This window comes from Carassius auratus, unplaced genomic scaffold (genome assembly GCF_003368295.1).
Source record: "Carassius auratus strain Wakin unplaced genomic scaffold, ASM336829v1 scaf_tig00216715, whole genome shotgun sequence".
NCBI classification, from domain to species: domain Eukaryota; kingdom Metazoa; phylum Chordata; class Actinopteri; order Cypriniformes; family Cyprinidae; genus Carassius; species Carassius auratus.
The window spans coordinates 27,501-40,000 of NW_020528704.1; the positions used below are offsets into that span (position 1 = coordinate 27,501).

General features: G+C 47.1%; 15 non-coding genes across 15 annotated transcripts; all 15 read left to right on the plus strand.

Annotated features, from left to right (window-relative positions):
• Window positions 1–921: 921 nt before the first annotated feature.
• trnap-agg (transfer RNA proline (anticodon AGG)) lies at window positions 922–993 on the plus strand. Its single transcript has one exon. It is a non-coding gene; the product is annotated as a tRNA-Pro (tRNA).
• Window positions 994–1,392: 399 nt separating this feature from the next.
• trnap-cgg (transfer RNA proline (anticodon CGG)) lies at window positions 1,393–1,464 on the plus strand. Its single transcript has one exon. It is a non-coding gene; the product is annotated as a tRNA-Pro (tRNA).
• Window positions 1,465–1,866: 402 nt separating this feature from the next.
• Window positions 1,867–1,938, plus strand: trnap-cgg (transfer RNA proline (anticodon CGG)). The gene has a single exon. It is a non-coding gene; the product is annotated as a tRNA-Pro (tRNA).
• A 978-nt stretch (window positions 1,939–2,916) lies between these two features.
• On the plus strand, window positions 2,917–2,988 carry trnap-agg (transfer RNA proline (anticodon AGG)). The gene has a single exon. It is a non-coding gene; the product is annotated as a tRNA-Pro (tRNA).
• Window positions 2,989–3,387: 399 nt separating this feature from the next.
• Window positions 3,388–3,460, plus strand: trnap-cgg (transfer RNA proline (anticodon CGG)). Its single transcript has one exon. It is a non-coding gene; the product is annotated as a tRNA-Pro (tRNA).
• A 966-nt stretch (window positions 3,461–4,426) lies between these two features.
• On the plus strand, window positions 4,427–4,498 carry trnap-agg (transfer RNA proline (anticodon AGG)). The gene has a single exon. It is a non-coding gene; the product is annotated as a tRNA-Pro (tRNA).
• Window positions 4,499–4,902: 404 nt separating this feature from the next.
• Window positions 4,903–4,974, plus strand: trnap-cgg (transfer RNA proline (anticodon CGG)). Its single transcript has one exon. It is a non-coding gene; the product is annotated as a tRNA-Pro (tRNA).
• Window positions 4,975–5,956: 982 nt separating this feature from the next.
• trnap-agg (transfer RNA proline (anticodon AGG)) lies at window positions 5,957–6,027 on the plus strand. Its single transcript has one exon. It is a non-coding gene; the product is annotated as a tRNA-Pro (tRNA).
• A 400-nt stretch (window positions 6,028–6,427) lies between these two features.
• trnap-cgg (transfer RNA proline (anticodon CGG)) lies at window positions 6,428–6,500 on the plus strand. Its single transcript has one exon. It is a non-coding gene; the product is annotated as a tRNA-Pro (tRNA).
• Window positions 6,501–7,955: 1,455 nt separating this feature from the next.
• Window positions 7,956–8,028, plus strand: trnal-uag (transfer RNA leucine (anticodon UAG)). The gene has a single exon. It is a non-coding gene; the product is annotated as a tRNA-Leu (tRNA).
• A 399-nt stretch (window positions 8,029–8,427) lies between these two features.
• Window positions 8,428–8,500, plus strand: trnap-cgg (transfer RNA proline (anticodon CGG)). Its single transcript has one exon. It is a non-coding gene; the product is annotated as a tRNA-Pro (tRNA).
• Window positions 8,501–9,478: 978 nt separating this feature from the next.
• trnap-agg (transfer RNA proline (anticodon AGG)) lies at window positions 9,479–9,550 on the plus strand. Its single transcript has one exon. It is a non-coding gene; the product is annotated as a tRNA-Pro (tRNA).
• A 405-nt stretch (window positions 9,551–9,955) lies between these two features.
• Window positions 9,956–10,027, plus strand: trnap-cgg (transfer RNA proline (anticodon CGG)). Its single transcript has one exon. It is a non-coding gene; the product is annotated as a tRNA-Pro (tRNA).
• Window positions 10,028–11,006: 979 nt separating this feature from the next.
• trnap-agg (transfer RNA proline (anticodon AGG)) lies at window positions 11,007–11,078 on the plus strand. Its single transcript has one exon. It is a non-coding gene; the product is annotated as a tRNA-Pro (tRNA).
• Window positions 11,079–11,486: 408 nt separating this feature from the next.
• Window positions 11,487–11,558, plus strand: trnap-cgg (transfer RNA proline (anticodon CGG)). Its single transcript has one exon. It is a non-coding gene; the product is annotated as a tRNA-Pro (tRNA).
• Window positions 11,559–12,500: the final 942 nt, after the last annotated feature.

Here is a 12,500-nt window from a genome sequence, read left to right on the forward strand (position 1 = left end):
CACGTGCATGTTTTCATACCCACTTCTCCCTGTTCTCAGTTCCTCATCTGCAATTTAAACTTTGTACAACAGAAGTGAATGTGTCTGAGATGGCTCAGATTGGCTGCCATGCAGGGTAGCCGTTTGTGGTTGACTGGAGGCTCGTGTCCTTTGCTTTGATGTTTTTCTCAATATTGGTTTACAAGGTTCGGAGAGCGTTACACTGAAGATTTAAAGGTCCCTGGTTCGATCCCGGGTTTACTCAGAGTGGAGCCGTGAATGCTTTTCAGACACCATTCTGATGCTTGCTGGTTAGTTGCTTTTCGCAGAGCCTCCTTGAGTGTTTTCTACACTTCAGACAGACGAACTGACACTGTTGGTTCCATGGTGTAACGGTTAGCACTCTGGACTCTGAATCCAGCAATCCGAGTTCAAATCTCGGTGGAACCTTCAAGAGTCTGTCTGGCAGTGTTTGGCATGGAGGAGCTTGGGCTTTTGTCACAAATTTGTCTCTGGCAGTGTGTCTTTAAATGTATTGCTACACTGGCCTCCTTTAACCATGGCCTCCAAACCATCTAGAACTCAAATAAAACTAAGCAGGAACTAAATTGACAAGACAGATGTCATCTGATCCTCTGTGGAGCAGGATTACAGACCTCAGACAGCTTCTCATCAGCAAGATTTGTGTGGCAGTGCCACGGTGTAGATTTCTGCTGTTAAATTCAGCTTATGTGTTTTGTCGTTGATGTTTTAATCAACATTTATCTACGAGGGTAGGCCAAGCTAGAGCAGGTACGTAAAAATGGAGTTTCTCAGAAATCTGGTCAGTGCATGAGCTCTAATTCTGCCCTTGTCAGCTACAGAGGCAGGATGTTAGAGCGACCGTAGCGTCGAGCAGAGTGAAATACGTAGCAAATTGGCCTTTACCGAACAGCAACCTGTGGCTCGTTGGTCTAGGGGTATGATTCTCGCTTAGGGTGCGAGAGGTCCCGGGTTCAAATCCCGGACGAGCCCTCTTCTGTCTTTGCAGCCTCTTTTCTAGAGCAGTTTCAGTCCATTCTGCCATTCTTGGGCCAAGCATACGCCACTGTCAAGTAAGACTAAAGCTGCGACTGCATGTTTTCATGCCCACTTCTCGCTGCTCTTCTTAGTTCCTCATCTGCAGTTTAAACTTTGCCTTGGCATTTTTCTAAACATTGGTTTAGGAATGCAGCCCAAGCATTCTTGGTTCGCTTAACGGCGCTGTGAGCCTTCATCTTGCGTTTGCTAGTTGCAGCAGCATCTGAGGGCTTGTCGGTTATGGGGTGTGTTTTTTTTTGTTTTATTGCTGGTATGGGAGCGAGAGGGCCCAAGCTCAAATCCCAGAGACCCCGCTTTGCAGCTCCTTTTTTGAGTAGTATCTGGGAACATGGTGGCTCGTTGGTCTAGGGGTATGATTCTCGCTTCGGGTGCGAGAGGTCCCGGGTTCAAATCCCGGACGAACCCTCTTCTGTCTTTGCAGCCTCTTTTCTAGAGCAGTTTCAGTCCATTCTGCCATTCTTGGGCCAAACATACGCCACTGTCAAGTAAGACTAAAGCTGCGACTGCATGTTTTCATGCCCACTTCTCGCTGCTCTTCTTAGTTCCTCATCTGCAGTTTTAAACTTTGCCTTGACATTTTCTAAACATTGGTTTAGGAATGCAGCCCAAGCATTCTTGGATCGCTTCACGGCGCTGTGAGCCTTCATCTTGCGTTTGCTAGTTGCAGGCAGCATCTGAGGGCTTGTCGGTTATGGGGTGTGTTTTTTTTTTGTTTTATTGCTGGTATGGGAGCGAGAGGGCCCAAGCTCAAATCCCAGAGACCCCGCTTTGCAGCTCCTTTTTTTGAGTAGTATCTGGGAACATGGTGGCTCGTTGGTCTAGGGGTATGATTCTCGCTTCGGGTGCGAGAGGTCCCGGGTTCAAATCCCGGACGAGCCCACATTGAGCATCTTACTGAAAAGTAGCAGACGGTTCTGCCTTCTTTCGGCCAATAATACACGTGCATGTTTTCATACCCACTTCTCCCTGTTCTCAGTTCCTCATCTGCAATTTAAACTTTGTACAACAGAAGTGAATGTGTCTGAGATGGCTCAGATTGGCTGCCATGCAGGGTAGCCGTTTGCGGTTGACTGGAGGCTCGTGTCCTTTGCTTTGATGTTTTCTCAATATTGGTTTGCAAGGTTCAGAGAGCGTTACACTGAAGATTTAAAGGTCCCTGGTTCGATCCCGGGTTTACTCAGAGTGGACGCCGTGAATGCTTTTCAGACACCATTCTGATGCTTGCTGGTTAGTTGCTTTTCGCAGAGCCTCCTTGAGTGTTTTCTACACTTCAGACAGACGAACTGACACTGTTGGTTCCATGGGTGTAACGGTTAGCACTCTGGACTCTGAATCCAGCAATCCGAGTTCAAATCTCGGTGGAACCTTCAAGAGTCTGTCTGGCAGTGTTTGGCATGGAGGACTTTGGCTTTTGTCACAAATTTGTCTCTGGCAGTGTGTCTTTAAATGTATTGCTACACTGGCCTCCTTTAACCATGGCCTCCCAAACCATCTAGAACTCAAATAAAACTAAGCAGGAACTAAATTGACAAGACAGATGTCATCTGATCCTCTGTGGAGCAGGATTACAGACCTCAGACAGCTTCTCATCAGCAAGATTTGTGTGGCAGTGCCACGGTGTAGATTTCTGCTGTTAAATTCAGCTTATGTGTTTTGTCGTTGATGTTTTAATCAACATTTATCTACGAGGGCAGGCCAAGCTAGAGCAGGTACGTAAAAATGGAGTTTCTCAGAAATCTGGTCAGTGCATGAGCTCTAATTCTGCCCTTGTCAGCTACAGAGGCAGGATGTTAGAGCGACCGTAGCGTCGAGCAGAGTGTAATACGTAGCAAATTGGCCTTTACCGAACAGCAACCTGGCTCGTTGGTCTAGGGGTATGATTCTCGCTTAGGGTGCGAGAGGTCCCGGGTTCAAATCCCGGAGGAGCCCTCTTCTGTCTTTGCAGCCTCTTTTCTAGAGCAGTTTCAGTCCATTCTGCCATTCTTGGGCCAAACATTCGCCACTGTCAAGTAAGACTAAAGCTGCGACTGCATGTTTCATGCCCACTTCTCGCTGCTCTTCTTAGTTCCTCATCTGCAGTTTAAACTTTGCCTTGCATTTTTCTAAACATTGGTTTAGGAATGCAGCCCAAGCATTCTTGGATCGCTTAACGGCGCTGTGAGCCTTCATCTTGCGTTTGCTAGTTGCAGCAGCATCTGAGGGCTTGTCGGTTATGGGGTGTGTTTTTTTTTTTGTTTTATTGCTGGTATGCGAGCGAGAGGGCCCAAGCTCAAATCCCAGAGACCCCGCTTTGCAGCTCCTTTTTTGAGTAGTATCTGGGAACATGGTGGCTCGTTGGTCTAGGGGTATGATTCTCGCTTCGGGTGCGAGAGGTCCCGGGTTCAAATCCCGGACCGAGCCCACATTGAGCATCTTACTGAAAAGTAGCAGATGGTTCTGCCATTCTTTCGGCCAATAATACACGTGCATGTTTTCATACCCACTTCTCCCTGTTCTCAGTTCCTCATCTGCAATTTAAACTTTGTACAACAGAAGTGAATGTGTCTGAGATGGCTCAGATTGGCTGCCATGCAGGGTAGCCGTTTGCGGTTGACTGGAGGCTCGGTGTCCTTTGCTTTGATGTTTTTCTCAATATTGGTTTGCAAGGTTCGGAGAGCGTTACACTGAAGATTTAAAGGTCCCTGGGTTGGGGTCCGTGACGATGCTTTTCAGACACCATTCTGATGCTTGCTGGTTAGTTGCTTTTCGCAGAGCCTCCTTGAGTGTTTTCTACACTTCAGACAGACGAACTGACACTGTTGGTTCCATGGTGTAACGGTTTTAGCACCTGGACTCTGAATCCAGCAATCCGAGTTCAAATCTCGGTGGAACCTTCAAGAGTCTGTCTGGCAGTGTTTTGGCATGGAGGACTTTGGGCTTTTGTCACAAATTTGTCTCTGGCAGTGTGTCTTTAAATGTATTGGCTACACTGGCCTCCTTTAACCATGGCCTCCAAACCATCTAGAACTCAAATAAAACTAAGCAGGAACTAAATTGACAAGACAGATGTCATCTGATCCTCTGTGGAGCAGGATTACAGACCTCAGACAGCTTCTCATCAGCAAGATTTGTGTGGCAGTGCCACGGTGTAGATTTCTGCTGTTAAATTCAGCTTATGTGTTTTGTCGTTGATGTTTTAATCAACATTTATCTACGAGGGCAGGCCAAGCTAGAGCAGGTACGTAAAAATGGAGTTTCTCAGAAATCTGGTCAGTGCATGAGCTCTAATTCTGCCCTTGTCAGCTACAGAGGCAGGATGTTAGAGCGACCGTAGCGTCGAGCAGAGTGGAATACGTAGCAAATTGGCCTTTACCGAACAGCAACCTGTGGCTCGTTGGTCTAGGGGTATGATTCTCGCTTAGGGTGCGAGAGGTCCCGGGTTCAAATCCCGGACGAGCCCTCTTCTGTCTTTGCAGCCTCTTTTCTAGAGCAGTTTCAGTCCATTCTGGCCATTCTTGGGCCAAACATAAGCCACTGTCAAGTAAGACTAAAGCTGCGACTGCATGTTTTCATGCCCACTTCTCGCTGCTCTCTTAGTTCCTCATCTGCAGTTTAAACTTTGCCTTGGCATTTTTTCTAAACATTGGTTTAGGAATGCAGCCCAGCATTCTTGGTTCGCTTAACGGCGCTGTGAGCCTTCATCTTGCGTTTGCTAGTTGCAGCAGCATCTGAGGGCTTGTCGGTTATGGGGTGTGTTTTTTTTTGTTTTATTGCTGGTATGGGAGCGAGAGGGCCCAAGCTCAAATCCCAGAGGAACCCCGCTTTGCCAGCTCCTTTTTTTGGAGTAGTATCTGGGAACATGGTGGCTCGTTGGTCTAGGGGTATGATTCTCGCTTCGGGTGCGAGAGGTCCCGGGTTCAAATCCCGGACCAGTCCACATTGAGTATCTTACTGAAAAGTAGCAGAGGGTTCTGCCTTCTTTCGGCCAATAATACACGTGCATGTTTTCATACCCACTTCTCCCTGTTCTCAGTTCCTCATCTGCAATTTAAACTTTGTACAACAGAAGTGAATGTGTCTGAGATGGCTCAGATTGGCTGCCATGCAGGGTAGCCGTTTGTGGTTGACTGGAGGCTCGTGTCCTTTGCCTTTGATGTTTTTCTCAATATTGGTTTACAAGGTTCGGAGAGCGTTACACTGAAGATTTAAAGGTCCCTGGTTCGATCCCGGGTTTACTCAGAGTGGAGCCGTGAATGCTTTTCAGACACCATTCTGATGCTTGCTGGTTAGTTGCTTTTCGCAGAGCCTCCTTGAGTGTTTTCTACACTTTCAGACAGACGAATTGACACTGTTGGTTCCATGGTGTAACGGTTAGCACTCTGGACTCTGAATCCAGCAATCCGAGTTCAAATCTCGGTGGAACCTTCAAGAGTCTGTCTGGCAGTGTTTGGCATGGAGGACTTTGGCTTTTGTCACCAAATTTGTCTCTGGCAGTGTGTCTTTAAATGTATTGCTACACTGGCCTCCTTTAACCATGGCCTCCAAACCATCTAGAACTCAAATAAAACTAAGCAGGAACTAAATTGACAAGACAGATGTCATCTGATCCTCTGTGGAGCAGGATTACAGACCTCAGACAGCTTCTCATCAGCAAGATTTGTGTGGCAGTGCCACGGTGTAGATTTCTGCTGTTAAATTCAGCTTATGTGTTTTGTCGTTGATGTTTTAATCAACATTATCTACGAGGGCAGGCCAAGCTAGAGCAGGTACGTAAAAATGGAGTTTCTCAGAAAATCTGGTCAGTGCATGAGCTCTAATTCTGCCCTTGTTCAGCTACAGAGGCAGGATGTTAGAGCGACCGTAGCGTCGAGCAGAGTGTAATACGTAGCAAATTGGCCTTTACCGAACAGCAACCTGTGGCTCGTTGGTCTAGGGTATGATTCTCGCTTAGGGTGCGAGAGGTCCCGGGTTCAAATCCCGGACGAGCCCTCTTCTGTCTTTGCAGCCTCTTTTCTAGAGCAGTTTCAGTCCATTCTGCCATTCTTGGGCCAAACATTCGCCACTGTCAAGTAAGACTAAAGCTGCGACTGCATGTTTTCATGCCCCACTTCTCGCTGCTCTTCTTAGTTCCTCATCTGCAGTTTAAACTTTGCCTTGGCATTTTTCTAAACATTGGTTTAGGAATGCAGCCCAAGCATTCTTGGATCGCTTCACGGCGCTGTGAGCCTTCATCTGCGTTTGCTAGTTGCAGCAGCATCTGAGGGCTTGTCGGTTATGGGGTGTGTTTTTTTTTGTTTTATTGCTGGTATCGGGAGCGAGAGGGCCCAGCTCAAATCCCAGAGACCCCGCTTCTGCAGCTCCTTTTTTGAGTAGTATCTGGGAACATGGTGGCTCGTTGGTCTAAGGGTATGATTCTCGGCTTCGGGTGCGAGAGGTCCTGGGTTCAAATCCCGGACGAGCCACATTGAGCATCTTACTGAAAAGTAGCAGACGGTTCTGCCTTCTTTCGGCCAATAATACACGTGCATGTTTTTCATACCCACTTCTCCCTGTTCTCAGTTCCTCATCTGCCAATTTAAACTTTATACAAACAGAAGTGAATGTGTCTGAGATGGCTCAGATTGGCTGCCATGCAGGGTAGCCGTTTGCGGTTGACTGGAGGCTCGTGTCCTTTGCTTTGATGTTTTTCTCAATATTGGTTTACAAGGTTCGGAGAGCGTTACACTGAAGATTTAAAGGTCCCTGGTTCGATCCCGGGTTTACTCAGAGTGGAGCCGTGATGCTTTTCAGACACCATTCTGATGCTTGCTGGTTAGTTGCTTTTCGCAGAGCCTCCTTGAGTGTTTTCTACACTTCAGACAGACGAACTGACACTGTTGGTTCCATGGTTGTAACGGTTAGCACTCTGGACTCTGAATCCAGCAATCCGAGTTCAAATCTCGGTGGAACCTTCAAGAGTCTGTCTGGCAGTGTTTGGCATGGAGGACTTTGGGCTTTTGTCACAAATTTGTCTCTGGCAGTGGTGTCTTAAATGTATTGCTACACTGGCCTCCTTTAACCATGGCCTCCAAACCATCTAGAACTCAAATAAAACTAAGCAGGAACTAAATTGACAAGACAGATGTTCATCTGATCCTCTGTGGAGCAGGATTACAGACCTCAGACAGCTTCTCATCAGCAAGATTTGTGTGGCAGTGCCACGGTGTAGATTTCTGCTGTTAAATTCAGCTTATGTGTTTTTGTTCGTTGATGTTTTAATCAACATTTATCTTACGAGGCAGGCCAAGCTTAGAGCAGTACTAAAAATGGAGTTTCTCAGTCTGGTCAGTGCAACAAAAATCTTGGTCAGTCGAACTGACACTGTTGGTTCCATGGTGTACGGTTAGCAACTCTGGACTCTGTCAGCATCCGAGTTCAAATCTCGGTGGGACCTTCAAGATCTGTCTGGCAGTGTTTGGCATGGAGAGCTTGGCTTTTGTCCAAATTGTCTCTGGCTGTGTCTTTTAAAATGTATGGCTACACTGGCCTCCTTTAACCATGGCCTCCAAAACCTCTAGAACTCAAATAAAACTAAGCAGGAACAAATTGACAAGAAAGATGTCATCTGATCCTCTGTGGAGCAGGATTACAGACCTCAGACAGCTTCTCATCAGCAAGATTTGTGTGGCAGTGCCACGGTGTAGATTTCTGCTGTTAAATTCAGCTTATGTGTTTTTCGTTGATGTTTTAATCAACATTTATCTACGAGGGTAGGCCAAGCTAGAGCAGGTACGTAAAAATGGAGTTTCTCAGAAATCTGGTCAGTGCATGAGCTCTAATTCTGCCCTTGTCAGCTACAGAGGCAGGATGTTAGAGCGACCGTAGCGTCGAGCAGAGTGAAATACGTAGCAAATTGGCCTTTACCGAACAGCACCTGTGGCTCGTTGGTCTAGGGGGTATGATTCTCGCTTTAGGGTGCGAGAGTCCAGGGTTCAAATCCCGGACGAGCCCTCTTCTGTCTTTGCAGCCTCTTTTCTAGAGCAGTTTCAGTCCATTCTGCCATTCTTGGGCCCAAACATACGCCACTGTCAAGTAAGACTAAAGCTGCGACTGCATGTTTTCATGCCCACTTCTCGCTGCTTCTTCTTAGTTCCTCATCTGCAGTTTAAACTTTGCCTTGGCATTTTTCTAAACATTGGTTTAGGAATGCAGCCCAAGCATTCTTGGATCGCTTCACGGCGCTGTGAGCCTTCATCTTGCGTTTGCTAGCTGCAGGAGCATCTGAGGGCTTGTCGGTTATGGGTGTGTTTTTTTTTGTTTATTGCTGGTATGGGAGCGAGAGGGCCCAAGCTCAAATCCCAGAGACCCCGCTTTGCAGCTCCTTTTTTGAGCAGTATCTGGGAACATGGTGGCTCGTTGGTCTAGGGGTATGATTCTCGCTTCGGGTGCGAGAGGTCCCGGGTTTCAAATCCCGGACCAGCCCACATTGAGCATCTTACTGAAAAGTAGCAGACGGTTCTGCTTCTTTCGGCCAATAATACACGTGCATGTTTTCATACCCAATTCTCCCTGTTCTCAGTTCCTCATCTGCAACTTAGACTTTTACAACAGAAGTGAATGTGTCTGAGATGGCTCAGATTGGCTGCCATGCAGGGTAGCCGTTTGCGGTTGACTGGAGGCTCGTGTCCTTTGCTTTGATGTTTTTCTCAATATTGGTTTACAAGGTTCGGAGAGCGTTACACTGAAGATTTAAAGGTCCCTGGTTCGATCCCGGGTTTACTCAGAGTGGAGCCGTGAATGCTTTCAGACACCATTCTGATGCTTGCTGGTTAGTTGCTTTCGCAGAGCCTCCTTGAGTGTTTTCTACCACTTCAGACAGACGAACTTGACACTGGTGGTTCCATGGTGTAACGGTTAGCACTCTGGACTCTGAAATCCAGCAATCCGAGTTCATATCTCGGTGGGACCTTCAAGAGTCTGTCTGGCAGTGTTTGGCATGGAGGAGCTTGGGCTTTTGTCACAAATTTGTCTCTGGCAGTGTGTCTTTAAATGTATTGCTACACTGGCCTCCTTTAACCATGGCCTCCAAACCATCTAGAACTCAAATAAAACTAAGCAGGAACTAAATTGACAAGACAGATGTCATCTGATCCTCTGTGGAGCAGGATTACAGACCTCAGACAGCTTCTCATCAGCAAGATTTGTGTGGCAGTGCCACGGTGTAGATTTCTGCTGTTAAATTCAGCTTATGTGTTTTGTCGTTGATGTTTTAATCAACATTTATCTACGAGGGCAGGCCAAGCTAGAGCAGGTACGTAAAAATGGAGTTTCTCAGAAATCTGGTCAGTGCATGAGCTCTAATTCTGCCCTTGTCAGCTACAGAGGCAGGATGTTAGAGCGACCGTAGCGTCGAGCAGAGTGGAATACGTAGCAAATTGGCCTTTACCGAACAGCAACCTGTGGCTCGTTGGTCTAGGGGTATGATTCTCGCTTAGGGTGCGAGAGGTCCCGGGTTCAAATCCCGGACGAGCCCTCTTCTGTCTTTGCAGCCTCTTTTCTAGAGCAGTTTCAGTCCATTCTGCCATTCTTGGGCCAAACATACGCCACTGTCAAGTAAGACTAAAGCTGCGACTGCATGTTTTCATGCCCACTTCTCGCTGCTCTTCTTAGTTCCTCATCTGCAGTTTAAACTTTGCCTTGACATTTTTCTAAACATTGGTTTAGGAATGCAGCCCAAGCATTCTTGGATCGCTTCACGGCGCTGTGAGCCTTCATCTTGCGTTTGCTAGTTGCAGCAGCATCTGAGGGCTTGTCGGTTATGGGGTGTGTTTTTTTTTTGTTTTATTGCTGGTATGGGAGCGAGAGGGCCCAAGCTCAAATCCCAGAGACCCCGCTTTGCAGCTCCTTTTTTTTTTTCAGTAGTATCTGGGAACATGGTGGCTCGTTGGTCTAGGGGTATGATTCTCGCTTCGGGTGCGAGAGGTCCCGGGTTCAAATCCCGGACGAGCCCACATTGAGCATCTTACTGAAAAGTAGCAGACGGTTCTGCCTTCTTTCGGCCAATAATACACGTGCATGTTTTCATACCCACTTCTCCCTGTTCTCAGTTCCTCATCTGCAATTTAAACTTTGTACAACAGAAGTGAATGTGTCTGAGATGGCTCAGATTGGCTGCCATGCAGGGTAGCCGTTTGCGGTTGACTGGAGGCTCGTGTCCTTTGCTTTGATGTTTTTCTCAATATTGGTTTACAAGGTTCGGAGAGCGTTACACTGAAGATTTAAAGGTCCCTGGTTCGATCCCGGGTTTACTCAGAGTGGAGCCGTGAATGCTTTTCAGACACCATTCTGATGCTTGCTGGTTAGTTGCTTTTCGCAGAGCCTCCTTGAGTGTTTTCTACACTTCAGACAGACGAACTGACACTGTTGGTTCCATGGTGTAACGGTTAGCACTCTGGACTCTGAATCCAGCAATCCGAGTTCAAATCTCGGTGGAACCTTCAAGAGTCTGTCTGGCAGTGTTTGGCATGGAGGAGCTTGGGCTTTTGTCACAAATTTGTCTCTGGCAGTGTGTCTTTAAATGTATTGCTACACTGGCCTCCTTTAACCATGGCCTCCAAACCATCTAGAACTCAAATAAAACTAAGCAGGAACTAAATTGACAAGACAGATGTCATCTGATCCTCTGTGGAGCAGGATTACAGACCTCAGACAGCTTCTCATCAGCAAGATTTGTGTGGCAGTGCCACGGTGTAGATTTCTGCTGTTAAATTCAGCTTATGTGTTTTGTCGTTGATGTTTTAATCAACATTTATCTACGAGGGCAGGCCAAGCTAGAGCAGGTACGTAAAAATGGAGTTTCTCAGAAATCTGGTCAGTGCATGAGCTCTAATTCTGCCCTTGTCAGCTACAGAGGCAGGATGTTAGAGCGACCGTAGCGTCGAGCAGAGTGGAATACGTAGCAAATTGGCCTTTACCGAACAGCAACCTGTGGCTCGTTGGTCTAGGGGTATGATTCTCGCTTAGGGTGCGAGAGGTCCCGGGTTCAAATCCCGGACGAGCCCTCTTCTGTCTTTGCAGCCTCTTTTCTAGAGCAGTTTCAGTCCATTCTGCCATTCTTGGGCCAAACATACGCCACTGTCAAGTAAGACTAAAGCTGCGACTGCATGTTTTCATGCCCACTTCTCGCTGCTCTTCTTAGTTCCTCATCTGCAGTTTAAACTTTGCCTTGACATTTTTCTAAACATTGGTTTAGGAATGCAGCCCAAGCATTCTTGGATCGCTTACGGCGCTGTGAGCCTTCATCTTGCGCATCTTGCGTTTGCTAGTTGCAGCAGCATCTGAGGGCTTGTCGGTTATGGGGTGTGTTTTTTTTTGTTTTATTGCTGGTATGGGAGCGAGAGGGCCCAAGCTCAAATCCCAGAGACCCCGCTTTGCAGCTCCTTTTTTTGAGTAGTATCTGGGAACATGGTGGCTCGTTGGTCTAGGGGTATGATTCTCGCTTCGGGTGCGAGAGGTCCCGGGTTCAAATCCCGGACGAGCCCACATTGAGCATCTTACTGAAAAGTAGCAGACGGTTCTGCCTTCTTTCGGCCAATAATACACGTGCATGTTTTCATACCCACTTCTCCCTGTTCTCAGTTCCTCATCTGCAATTTAAACTTTGTACAACAGAAGTGAATGTGTCTGAGATGGCTCAGATTGGCTGCCATGCAGGGTAGCCGTTTGTGGTTGACTGGAGGCTCGTGTCCTTTGCTTTGATGTTTTTCTCAATATTGGTTTACAAGGTTCGGAGAGCGTTACACTGAAGATTTAAAGGTCCCTGGTTCGATCCCGGGTTTACTCAGAGTGGAGCCGTGAATGCTTTTCAGACACCATTCTGATGCTTGCTGGTTAGTTGCTTTTCGCAGAGCCTCCTTGAGTGTTTTCTACACTTCAGACAGACGAACTGACACTGTTGGTTCCATGGTGTAACGGTTAGCACTCTGAATCCAGCAATCCGAGTTCAAATCTCGGTGGAACCTTCAAGAGTCTGTCTGGCAGTGTTTGGCATGGAGGAGCTTGGGCTTTTGTCACAAATTTGTCTCTGGCAGTGTGTCTTTAAATGTATTGCTACACTGGCCTCCTTTAACCATGGCCTCCAAACCATCTAGAACTCAAATAAAACTAAGCAGGAACTAAATTGACAAGACAGATGTCATCTGATCCTCTGTGGAGCAGGATTACAGACCTCAGACAGCTTCTCATCAGCAAGATTTGTGTGGCAGTGCCACGGTGTAGATTTCTGCTGTTAAATTCAGCTTATGTGTTTTGTCGTTGATGTTTTAATCAACATTTATCTACGAGGGCAGGCCAAGCTAGAGCAGGTACGTAAAAATGGAGTTTCTCAGAAATCTGGTCAGTGCATGAGCTCTAATTCTGCCCTTGTCAGCTACAGAGGCAGGATGTTAGAGCGACCGTAGCGTCGAGCAGAGTGGAATACGTAG